Source organism: Silene latifolia, chromosome Y (genome assembly GCF_048544455.1).
Source record: "Silene latifolia isolate original U9 population chromosome Y, ASM4854445v1, whole genome shotgun sequence".
Lineage (NCBI taxonomy): Eukaryota > Viridiplantae > Streptophyta > Magnoliopsida > Caryophyllales > Caryophyllaceae > Silene > Silene latifolia.
In genome coordinates this window covers 267,709,682-267,722,231 of record NC_133538.1, presented here as the reverse complement: position 1 = coordinate 267,722,231, position 12,550 = coordinate 267,709,682, and positions in this window count along the sequence as shown.

Here is a 12,550-nt window from a genome sequence, read left to right as displayed (position 1 = left end):
CATTTGATTTAGTTTGTTGGGCTCAATTGATTTTAGTAAATGGGCTAGCTAAATTTAGTAATTTGGGCTAGTCAAGGTTATAATTCGTTTTGGCGCTAAATTGGTTTAATTAAAATATGATTAATTAACCGTCTCACTTTTCATATAACATAATTAGTTAATATCGTTCATTTACTCATTTATTCTGTTGGACTTGTCACACGATTTATTTATTGGGCTTATCCTAGTCCATTCATTGGATTTCACATGATTTAATTATTGGGCTGATAAATGGGTCACTTGGACTTGGTCACATTTCATCCCGTATACTTCATATAACGTAAATTATTCATTATAGCTTATTATATTTTATTTAACCGGCATGTTAAATTATGAAATGGAATATTTATTATTATAAGACAAGTATGAGTTATTTATTAATGAATGGTTATTTTGGTGAAGCGTCACATTCTTGATAATGCCTTGTATTGTTTTGTTGTGAGAGTCTTGGTCCTATCGGATACTAGGGGTGAGCTATAAGCCCTCTAGTTGCGATATGATCGTCGGGATTGATGTTCCCATCCGTACTCATGGTGAGATGCAAGCCATGAGTATGAATGTGATATTAATGGTCCCGTGTCATATGCTGTTTGCATGATCATTCTTACTCTTATTGTGACTCAAGTGTGACGTTTTACATTGTGTGACGACTTGACTTTCCTTTTTACCCCTTTCGGACCTTTGGTTACGAGTGTGTGCCATGTTTCCGGATTGGGTTACCTTTCCTCTTTCGGACCTTTGGTTACGAGTGTGTGCCATGTTTCCGGATTGGATTATCTTTCCTCTTTCGGACCTTTGGTTACGAGTGTGTGCCATGTTTCCGGATTAGGATATCCTTCCGCCTTTCTTCGGACCTTTGGTTAAGAGTGTGTGCCATGTTTCGAGTCTTGGATACGATTGGTATATCGTATGTCGAATCGGGTGACGTCCATCCCGAGAGTCTGGATCCAGGTTTAGACTAGGACCGTATTATGATCGTCTTCCTACCAGGAGGTTGGAGTCTAGGATGTAGTCTTGTGTGTGGTATCTCGGACATGCTTTAAAGGTAGCCTCTGAGTCGGATACTCCGTCTACACTTTGTGTCGGTCTTACACTTGTTGAGTCGATCAATATGAGTTGGTTGACTTGGTTACTCCATGCCCTTGATTGCATGTTTATTTTAACATATCACGCCTATTCTATTAAGAAAGTATTATGCCTGTCTCATCATGATCATTCATTATATCTCTTTATTCTTCATTGTTCACATATGATGCATGATTTATATGTTTAATTAAGTGGTTGTTTACTTGCATTTCGACATATTGTGGCTGGGAGGACCTTGAGTTACTCCCCACTGACTGTGGCGTTCATGTTTACATGAATGACAGGTGGTGAAGATGCTTACGTGGGGAAGACGTGTGGGCTAGCGAGAACTAAACCCTCGGACCTTAGTTTCTAATTTAGAAACCCTTTATTTGTTTATTCGTGGGATATCTTTTCCCCGCTTTCTAGACTTGGGTTGTAATAACCTAAATCTGTCTATCGTAGTACTTGTTTCATTTCGTTTTTGGCACCCGCGTTTTAATCTTTAACTAGTAATCTAAAAGTTTTAAAATTTCACAAATTTCCGCTTTAGTTTATTAGTTATATTTTCCGCTTTATCGCGGGGTGTCACATTTTTTTTGGCGATAGACACTGCTCTAATCCACTCCTACTGCGGGAAAAAAAAGATCCCCATGTAGGGCGAGTCAAGAGCAAGCAATAAAAGAGAAAAAAAAGTAGGAAGAAGAAGATGGCATGAGTTCAAAAAGTGCCTTACCACAAGCGAGAGATAGGCCTGACAAGAAATTACCTCTCATAGCTATGATGTCAAAAGAGACTTATTATCATAAATACTACTATACAACCAGTTGTATAATAAGCATTGTACAACCATATACATTAATCCGAGCTTATGTGTAATTTTTCTGAGTTTTATAAGAGTATTTTTTTTATGTTTAAGTGTGTGAGTTCAAAAACTTTACAGCATAACTCAGATTCTTTTAAACAAAACTCGAAAACTTTAATACACAGCTCGAATTCTACACCGTACAACTGCATACAACTGGTTGTATAATCTACTAATTGACTTATTATGATCTGTGATAAATGATAATGCATCTCATTTATGCAACATCATGATAAAACTGAATGCACTATTTTTTGCATGCAGTTGCATACTAAACATACCCACCTATGTGTCTTGCTGCTCACTGGAAAGTAATTTCCCATGGTTCTATGCATACCAAACTTCCAATCCTGATATTGCAAGAAAACAGGATTTAGTAGTTTTTATCAAAAACTGAACATAGACTAAAAATTAGGCATCACCCCTATATCATGAATTCCTACTTAAAATAGTTTCTAACATAATGATAGAGTCATATTATCATGAGCTTTAAATTTGAAACCATCTTTCTCTTCACTAATTAGGCTGCTAGATTATAAGTGTCTTCTTGCTGTTGATAGAATTACAAATGGAAATGAAGAGGAAAGTTGAAGAATATAGAAAGTTAAATTTGAAACCATCCCTCTCATGTAGGATATCAGCCGAATCAGGCTTAAACTCAGCAACACGGTTTTACGGCTGATTACTAATGCGCACACATATAGTTTCTAGCAGTTTAATAGAGCAGTATATGGGTGTTTAAGGAAATACCATTGTAAATTGCCAATACAAACAAGATTGCGCCTACTAACAAGCAATCTTGATTTATAAAAAATTGAAATAGGCACACTTAGCAGGGGTAGAAACATTGACATTGTAAAACGGGACCTTGAAGAACAATAAACGGGATAACATTAAAACTTCCAAGTAAGAAAACACACCACAAAGAACCAGTATTAAGCAAGGTTAAAATGCATTAGTTTTACGGCTGATTACGAATGCGCACACATATAGTTTCTAGCAGTTTAATAGAGCAGTATGGGTGTTTAAGGAAATACCATTGTAAATGGCAAGGAGAGAGCTGTTGAATTAGGTCCCTAGTTATTGAATCAGCTCCGCAGCTCCAGATACTACAGGTACAAACCTAATTTAAAATTCTTTCTAAAACGGTAGCGCCAATTACAACACAATGCAAGCTATGAGGAGGAGAGTGCAAACAAAGGGCATACACCTACCGCGGCACAGGTCTGTCTTCTACGGTGAAAGACCAGAAATCAATATTACCTGCAGTAATTTAGATCATGCATAACAACATTAAGGAGGAAAAATTAAATGAAGACCAAAAAGCCACTGATTTGACTCCAAGAGTGGATCAACTGTTCTTCCTATCCTGTATGCATAAGAGAGAATGGATACAATATACATAATGGGATCTACAACGCAATAAACATAACTACCTCACAACAAAGACCTCTTCCCCATCTATCGGGCCTCATAGAGACATAGGGCAATATATAGTCTCCATTTACTCATTATAAGTATTAAACAAGAGGACAAAATATGAACTGAAGATCTTCAGATATAAGTAGTGCATTGGTGAATGTCTGTCAATAAGGGGTGATTTCTGGTGTGTTGAAAGTAACAATGGAATAGACTTGTTAGACAACAGTATATAAACTATGGTATTTAGTTTCGGTTTCATATGGTCAAACAGGCATTACCAAGACCAGATGGGATATTTTCTGATTCAAGATGCCCAGACGGACTTGGTAACAAATCCTTTATACACATTTAAGAACTAAGAAGAGCTTTTGAGCTATCCATATGTTAGTATTTAGTACTCAGTCGAGTGACAGTTACTATCATAGCGCTCTCTAACATTAGTTACAATGAAGGTACTTATGTGCCAACAGAATTTGGATTAAATTGGTCACAATCATGGCACCGCCTCGTTGGGGTGTTTTCAACACACAGTTAGATGGCGTACAACCTACCTACTTACCCACCATAAGCGGGAGCCTTTATGTCACTGGGGCAATATTGCTAATGTGTATAATTGATCTCTACAAATCAATAAATTTACTCAATTCCCAATCATCAATGCTTACACCCATTAAATTTGTAACCATTTCAGTAGACTCATCACATCAATACTGCACTCACATATAAAGACTTATAGATGGACCACGGTTTCTTAATAACCTTGGACAAGAACCAGTTATGGAATTCCTTTATACAATGGAGTTTGTATGTCAGTGATTAAATATATCAAATTTCAAGACATGGTTACTACAACCCGATCCAAATTATTTAAAGTGACTCCCATTACGCAAAAGGACTAAAATAAAAAGTCTTCATGCTAATTGATACCCGTCGTTGTGAGCACCAAAAATAATATTTATAATTCCTATTAAAACTAACCTAGGCTAGTGGTAACAGGGTCGAACCACAAGGAGGCGAATGTAATTAAAAGTTGTCTAAATTTAGTCTAAGGTAACAAGAGTGGGGGTTGGTTTGATTTGGTCTATAGCTAATAACAATAAAAATTAAACTAAAGAAATATATTAAATCAAATATAAAGAAGGGTACTAGGATGGTCGGTTCACTATAGTTTCGGCGGTAGCAAACTAAGTCGGTCTAAATCAAACACATGAGGCGGGAAAACAAGAGGTCCTCTCGGTCCACTCTTTACAGATAGCATCTTTCGATCTCGCTATAAGTCCCTAATATAACTAATACTGACTCTCGTCCTGAAAAGTGACTAATAATCTAAACTTTACCTATCTTTCGATCTCAGCATAGTTTAGTCATTTTAATTGGTGATCTAACAACTGTCCCTATCTCTCGATCTAATGGGTCAGTCACATCCTAAACATTCAACTAGTCGTGTGCACTCGATTCGTCGAATAAAGAATTAAAACAATTAAAACGAAGGTAAAACCTCACGTGGCGATCGATCGACCGGGTATGGCGGTCGATCGATCGACACGCGATTTCAGTCCATGTTAATTCTACGCCGCCTAATCCTACAGTTCCCCTACATCCTAGCACAAGCAATTTAGCTACTCATACTGAAATTAAAGGCAACAATAAAATTGGCTAAATAAACTACAGAATTCATTATTAATGCGGTAAAATAAACAATTAACATAAGACGGCAATTCGGCTTTGGGGAAACTGATCTAGCAATTCTACAACTACGAATGAATGCAAAATAACTGAATAAAACCAGAGAATACCGTGTGAATTGCGAAGGAAAAGAACAAAGCCGAATGCAACAGTGAATTGTATTCAATACCGAAGTAATCCTCGAACCCTAATTAATAAACTCAAACTAAACGGAATTGAAAACTGAATAAGAACTTCCTCCTTTTCTGAATGTTCTAGGTTACGTTATATAGAAAATATACGTAATACTTATTATCAAAACCTAAACACAATGGGCTTACTTTTCCTCGATCTTCTTATTCACTTCTGATTAGCGTCTTGGTCGATCGACCAAGCATGGTGGTCGATCGATCCCTGAGTGAACAAGATGCTATCTTTGGAACCCGCAGGTTGGTCGATCGACTGAAGGCAGTGGTCGATCGACCGAAGTAGCTGATAGTTGGGTTCTATAATCTCGTGGATTTGTCTTTTGGGCCTTGAAACGCGCACCAAGCTCGTTCCTTAAGTGAATTCTTCACGTCAAATGCAATGCAGGATACTCGAGGACGGATTTAGCTCAATTTCCGTTGAATTCTTCACATTTCTGCAATAATGTACAAAAACACGAAAGTAGACGGAAATAGGGAGAATAGTAGCATAAACTACTAAAATGAGCTCTGAAATGCGTGTAAAACAGGATGTAAAACATCATATAAAAGACACGCATCAAACTTCCCCAAACCAAACCCTTGCTTGTCCCCAAGCAAGAACTAGACTCGATCTAATTACCTAATGGAACGAGTTCAATCTCAGAACGAAATGCAAACTGTCAAGCCTAAACCAATTTAATGCAATAACCAACAATCAATTAGCAATGTGTATCATGCAAACGAGTTATAAAGTCGTTAAGAATTGCTGAACCGTTAACTGTAGAGACTTATCAAATTGGACTCTCACGGGTCGCTCAAATCACTCATAAGCACAGGTGAATATATAAGAGGATAGAAAGAATTTATTTTGTAGAGACTCTCACCTAACTACGACTTATAAGAACATGCCTGCAATCTAATATGAAAGTAATCTCTATGACCGCACATATGCATTCCAACCAACAAATGACCATGACACATGCCGAGGTAAATATGGATAATGTGAGGTATGGGTAAGAAGAGGCAAAACATTTACGGGAAAGTGGAGGTACATGTGATCAAGCTAGTACCAAAACGGAACCATATGACAACATCCTTCTTCTTGCTCAAAATTCAATCGATACGGTGCTATAGCAAGCACAAAACTCACAATCTCCATCATAACAGTAATCAACCAACTCCCCATAAGATACTAATGCAACATGGGAGCAAAAATCGCCATAAGATAAGGATTTTGAATTATGCGAATTGATTCCTTCGGAACCCAGTCGATCGACTTGATGTAGTGGTCGATCGACTGGGTTAACAGTACAAAACTCTTTTTTCTCTTTTTCGAATCATTTTTTCTTTCTTTCTTTTTCCTTTTCTTTGAACTTCTATCCTCCTTCATTCTTTTTATCCAACAAAATCTCAATAAGAGCAAATGCTACCAAAAACCGAGTAACAATCCCAAGAACATAGACTACTAGCCTGACAAGGGCAGGCTAAATGTAGGATGTAGTAATGGGACAAAAAGGATGTTTTGGCAGTGTGAAGCTTATTGGGCAAAACGAATAAAGGGAAACCTCTACCACATGTGTCAACAAACCACAAACTGAATGCATACAGGTATTAAGCAGATCAAGTTCATATTTATGCACATTTATGTAACATGTCTCATAAGGAGTACTACTCGCATCCTAGATAAACTGGTCATAGATGTCACCAGTTATAAGCTCTAAACCTTAGAAAATATGATGTAGCTTGCCAAAATTCTAAGTCAAGTCTCAAGTTCAGCAAATAATTAACGAAAACTCGTAGATATGCACTTATACGATTTTACTAATAACATGACAATTAGCAAGGCTTAGGCATAAACAGGTGAAATTGCAATGTCATCATTGAAATACTACCGTTCCAACTCGACTAAATGCTAAAATAAACATGCAAATTTTGAATTTTGATGAAATTTTTCAATTTTTTTTGGAATTTTCTTTATATATAAGAGAAATTAAATAAACAATGCAAACTGAAATTGTTAGAACACATTGGATTGATGATGCCAAGTCCCTTTGTTATTTGATTGTTTGCTCTTAGTTGAAATAATTAGTGAATGAAGCAATCAAATGGACTTTCAACAATGATTCAAGATGATCAAGCCAATCAAGGAAGTCAAGACAATGATATTTTCCAAGCCTTAGTCGATATATGTAAGAGTAAGTGTAACATTCTCATTTAAGTCAAGTAATGGCAAAACCATGCAACGTGCACGTCTCTTGTGGTTTCTGGTACTATCATACGGAGGAGGAATTTTCGACCAAATGTTTTTAAGTGTCAAAACTTTGCAAACTTTAAACCTTAAACATTTGAATTTTCAAAAGCTTGAAAATAATATGAAATTTTGGAGTCACAAGCCCACTTGTCTAAACCTCTAGTGTAGATACCCGTATCCGTCGATATTGGAATTTATAGAGAACCCGACAAACACCCGATGATGATAGGACACATGTATTCTTTAGTTGTCATTGTCATTATTTGGAGCTCGTTTTACGATGTAGAATGGACGTCGTCGATGAAGTATTCTATTAATTTAAATGATATTTAAATTAATGTTTTTTTAAGTGAGTTCATTTTATTAATTTAAATGATATTTAAATTATGGCTTTTTTTAGGTGAATTCAATTTATTTTATTTTATTTTGAATTTATTTTCCCAAGTTTATTTTATTGAAAATAAAATAAATATTTGATTTGAAAAATCATTTTATGAGTATATTTGGTATGAAAAATCATTTATTTTAATGTGTTAATTGATTTGAAAAATCGATTTGAAAATCGAAAAGAACTCGTTTTGAACATGTGTTTTTGAGCTCGATTTTAGCTCGGTTTTTGAGCCCGTTTTCTTTACGAGTTGGCACGAATATCGAGTACACTAACCAACCTAAGCCTCTACCCATCCAACCCCAGTTCGAACCCCATAACCACGGCCTAAATCATGCCCCAAATCACCCCCAACAGCCCGCACAAAAACACGAGCAGCCCCCCTGTTTTGCAGCTCAAACCCGAGTCCAAAACCCGCTCCAAATACCACCAAAACCCGTGCCCATTAACCCTAACCCATACCCTAGTATCCTACCCATATTACCTTACCTTAATCACCAAGAAAACCCCCCATACGAACCCTAGAAAACCCCCCAAAAGCTGCTGGACAGCAGCTATGCTCAGCCGAGCCCGTCTGCCTCTCCTCCCTTTTAACCTACTTTAACTCCTTATAAATACGATCCCTTCACCATACATTCATTCCTATAAGTTCTCCATACATACTACCTTCACTTACAAGCTTTAAACCCCAGAAACAAACCCTAATTGCCTCTCAAAAACCCTCCACAAAACCGACATCCAAACTGGAACAGTTTGTGTGTCCTCTTCGAAATACAATTCGTTCCTCCTTCAAACATCCATTAAAATTCGAGTTTCTTGTTCCTAATTAACCATACAACATCCATCTACACATTAGATAAAGATTTATGAGCCAAATTGCCCTTGAGAGTACACGAATTCCCTCGAAAAACAGAGTGTTATACACTCTGTTTTTTTGTGACTTTTTCTGTCTGTCCAGTTCTGTTTGTGCTCGTTTTTCGTGCCCAATAACTCAAAACGAGCAGGGGTTGCTTTAAGATATCTGTTCTCCACTCTTTCTAGTTTTCAAAACATCTTTTAAATCGAATTTTCACCGTGAAACGAGAGAGAAATCGCTGTTTGAAAGTTGCTGTCCAGATTTGCCAAAAACGTGTTGTTTGCTTTGTTTCTTCGTCGACGACGGCCTCTCGAGATAAAATCTACCATCGATTACGACCCAAGACGGTGTCAACGATACATGTAGGTTTAGGGTGCATCAAATCCTCCTCTTTCTCCCTTTTATTTCGGTTTTTTATGTTGGTTTTTTATAGTTTGTTTTTATTTGTTTATCGTTTTTTATTTATCGATTGTTCTAATTAACTACGAAACTAGTTTAGTCCGAGTATGAGTTAAAGTACCACCATGAACACCCGCGTTGACTTGAGATGGGAAAGAAACCGCTACATCAGTCGGTTGTACACCCCCGTCTCATTTACATATCCTCGTGTTCAAGGTAGGACATAAATAAAACGAACTTCTAACTTCGCTCCTCGTTTTGACCCCCTGTTTGTTTCGGCCAATTCGACACACCCTAGGACTATTTACATGTTAGTATGACCTCTGATTGTTAACATATGACTTATTTAGACGACATTCGATCATTTAAATAACCTAATTAGACATGTTAGGGTGCTTCGACATAGCTTTTAAAATTAATCGACAATTCTGTAACTTAATGAACGCATCTCTCTCTTTCACCTAATTTCTCGCTAGTATAAGAGTGCGTGACTAGAACCTTCTTATTAACACTCGACGAGTTAATTTAATTAGCGAACTGGACCTAATTTGACCCCTTAGGCCGTGTAGAAGACCCGGTTTTAGGCAGAGCCTTCTGACCTCTTTTTGTCATCGATTTCTAATGTATTTTCCGCATCGCTTTGCAAATCCATCTAGCCTAATGAATCTAACCTAGGAACTAGGATAGCCGTGTATGAGGTCATGTTTGGCCGTGTCTTTTGTATCCCTTTTCTCGTTCCTATTTTATCTTAGTCTCATTGTTTGTATCTTGTAATCAATTTGTGTTTATCGAGTCGCGTTTCGTAACTTGTTTGTAGTTAGTTCTCCTTTATCGAGTCAAACGATTTCTAAAAACCTTAGTCTTGTTTAGTTAGACGGTTGTGCCCCAATGCAAGTGAGAGCGTAGTAAATCGCATGTTGTTTAAAGCAACATGGCCCGATTTATGCTAATGCATGCTTTGGTGTGTGACCCAGTGTCTAATTCGATAAGATTAAGTGAAAGCACACATCACGAGGAGTGACCCAAGGCCGTGAGTCATGTGAGCCGTGGGCCACCCCTTTGTGCACGTTTTCCTAGGCCGAATTGGCCATGTGTCGCGTATGGTATAGTATGTAGCAATTGTATTTAGATCGAGTTGTATCTTTAATTTATTGTTGTGTCGGCATGAAATGCCTGGTTTGTAATAGGTAGATCCTACGGCTCCCCCATTCCCCCTTAAGCCTTGTTTGCTTTGTTTTGTATGTTGTTAGATTAACCAACCCACATGCTAAATTACAACTTTGACAAAGTTAGTTTAGTTGCATCTAAAACGACATAGAAATTGTTGTCACATGTTAGGGTTTAAAACAATGTTTGCATATCATATATCGTAGTAGCTATGACCTTGTTTGAACTCCGACACTTGACTTAGTAGAGGCCGTTATCGACGGGCGGGGTTAGGTGTCCTTGTGGGCTTCCTAACACGTACCCTCACCCCTTACTCAAGATCTATGGTTTGTGGATCCGTCTAAATACCATTGGATTACGAGAGTCATTCAAATCGAGTGATATAGGGTACAAGTCTTTATCTTTAATCACTCGTAGTCGATTGGCTTTATGCTTTTCGATGAAAGGTGTAAAGTTGACTTGAACGGTTCCAAGTTCCCAAAAAACTTGGTGGCGACTCTAATATGTCTTAATTCGATTCGAAAGAACCTCGAGTCGATTATGCCTAGTTTGGATCCCGCGGACGCAGTTCCCGAGGGCCTTGTCCACAGTTTGGCGACTCCGCTGGGGAAAAGAGGACTAGTTACACTTTGTTTCTAAGGTCTTTTCCTCCGAGGTGAAACTTGAAAAGAAAGTGTTGGAAAGTAAAACATTACTCATAGTGCTACGATTCATGCATAAACCCGTAAGGATTTTCCCGGGCCGTCCCAGCGTTTCTTTGTGATGCGTGGGGGGCGACGTCCCACTATGCTAGGAAGCTGCACATTGCTCGCTTCCACTTCACCTCGCGTGGTTCTTGATGGTGGGGACGCTCTTCTAGGTACTTTACCTTAAGGCCCTTGCTCTATAAGACCGCAAAAGGATGGAGGGCATAGACCTTCTTGTAGAAGACTTGCCGAGACTTAGAGATGTCTAGGAGCATACATCCTTATAACATGAGAATGACAATGTGCAAGTTGTTTTCCCGAGTCTTTTCAAAATTTTCCATATCCATTTCAAAACCGAACTTTTGAACAACTTACTTTCAAAATTAGCATGGTTTTAAAAACGCGGAATGCTGCCCAAATAGGACTAGAAATTTCGGCCAAAACAAGCCTTTATAGCCGGCATGCTGCCCATTTCAAATCTCATTTTCAAATCAATCCTTCGTTTTTCAAAATCAATCTAAAATGCCTCTCGAACCTCAACCAAGCATGAAATGCGTCAAGTCGTATCCGGGTCATGGCCGTGTTAGGCCGGGTGTGTTTCATTCTAAGAGTCTAGAACACGACCTTGTTGGGTCACCCAAGCTCACCTCTTGGGCCTTGAGTCATGTTGGTCGACCATTTGGTCTAGGATAGTCCACAGAGACGCCCAAGCTAGGCCATTTAGGGCGTTTCACCCGAACCTATGGGCTATGTTAGTCCGATCACTGGTTTAGTCACACCGAGTCCAGTTTAGAATCGAGCTATGACAGCTTGAGTCATGTCGTTTTGTCGAGTCTAAAATGAATCAAGGTCTAAATCCAACCGTGAGTCGAACCTTTGGTTAGTCAGTCTTAAGTCAAGTCTTGACTTGAGTCAAGTTGGTGTCGTGTCCTTAAGTGTGCAGGGGCTCTTACTTTAAATATTGACTCGGTTCAGGGTTTTCTTGTAGAAAGGCCGCCAAAAACCCGACGTCAAGCAATGGAAGATGCTGTTAACAAGCTCACTGAGGCCGTGAACCTCATGATGACCCGCATGGATGCAATCGAATCTAAGCTGGGTGAAGATTCCCCTCTATCTACCCCACCTCTGACTGATCTGGAGAAACGGTTCAAGTTCATCGAAGACCGTCTGAAACTCTCCCAGGGGAAGAACATCCACCATGAGAATGCTAGGGCCTATGCCCCAGTTCAGGATAAGTTTCCCACGAACATGGTACTCACTGACATCCCAAAGTTCAAGGGCACCGAAGATCCAGTCCACCATGTTAAGGCCTATAAGGGGTACTTAGCACTGAAGGGAGTGCCTGCTGACATGCTCTCTGAAATTTTCGCCCAATCTCTGGATGAACACCCGAAGGCGTGGTTCTATAACCTTGACCTTAAGAACTTCCCCACTTTCGAAGATATTACGGTGGAGTTCTGTAAGCACTATGCTGACAATGTTGAGATTCAAACCAACATAAGGACTTTGGAAGTAATGACACAAAAGGAAAAAGAGGGCTTTACTGAATTCCTCGCAAG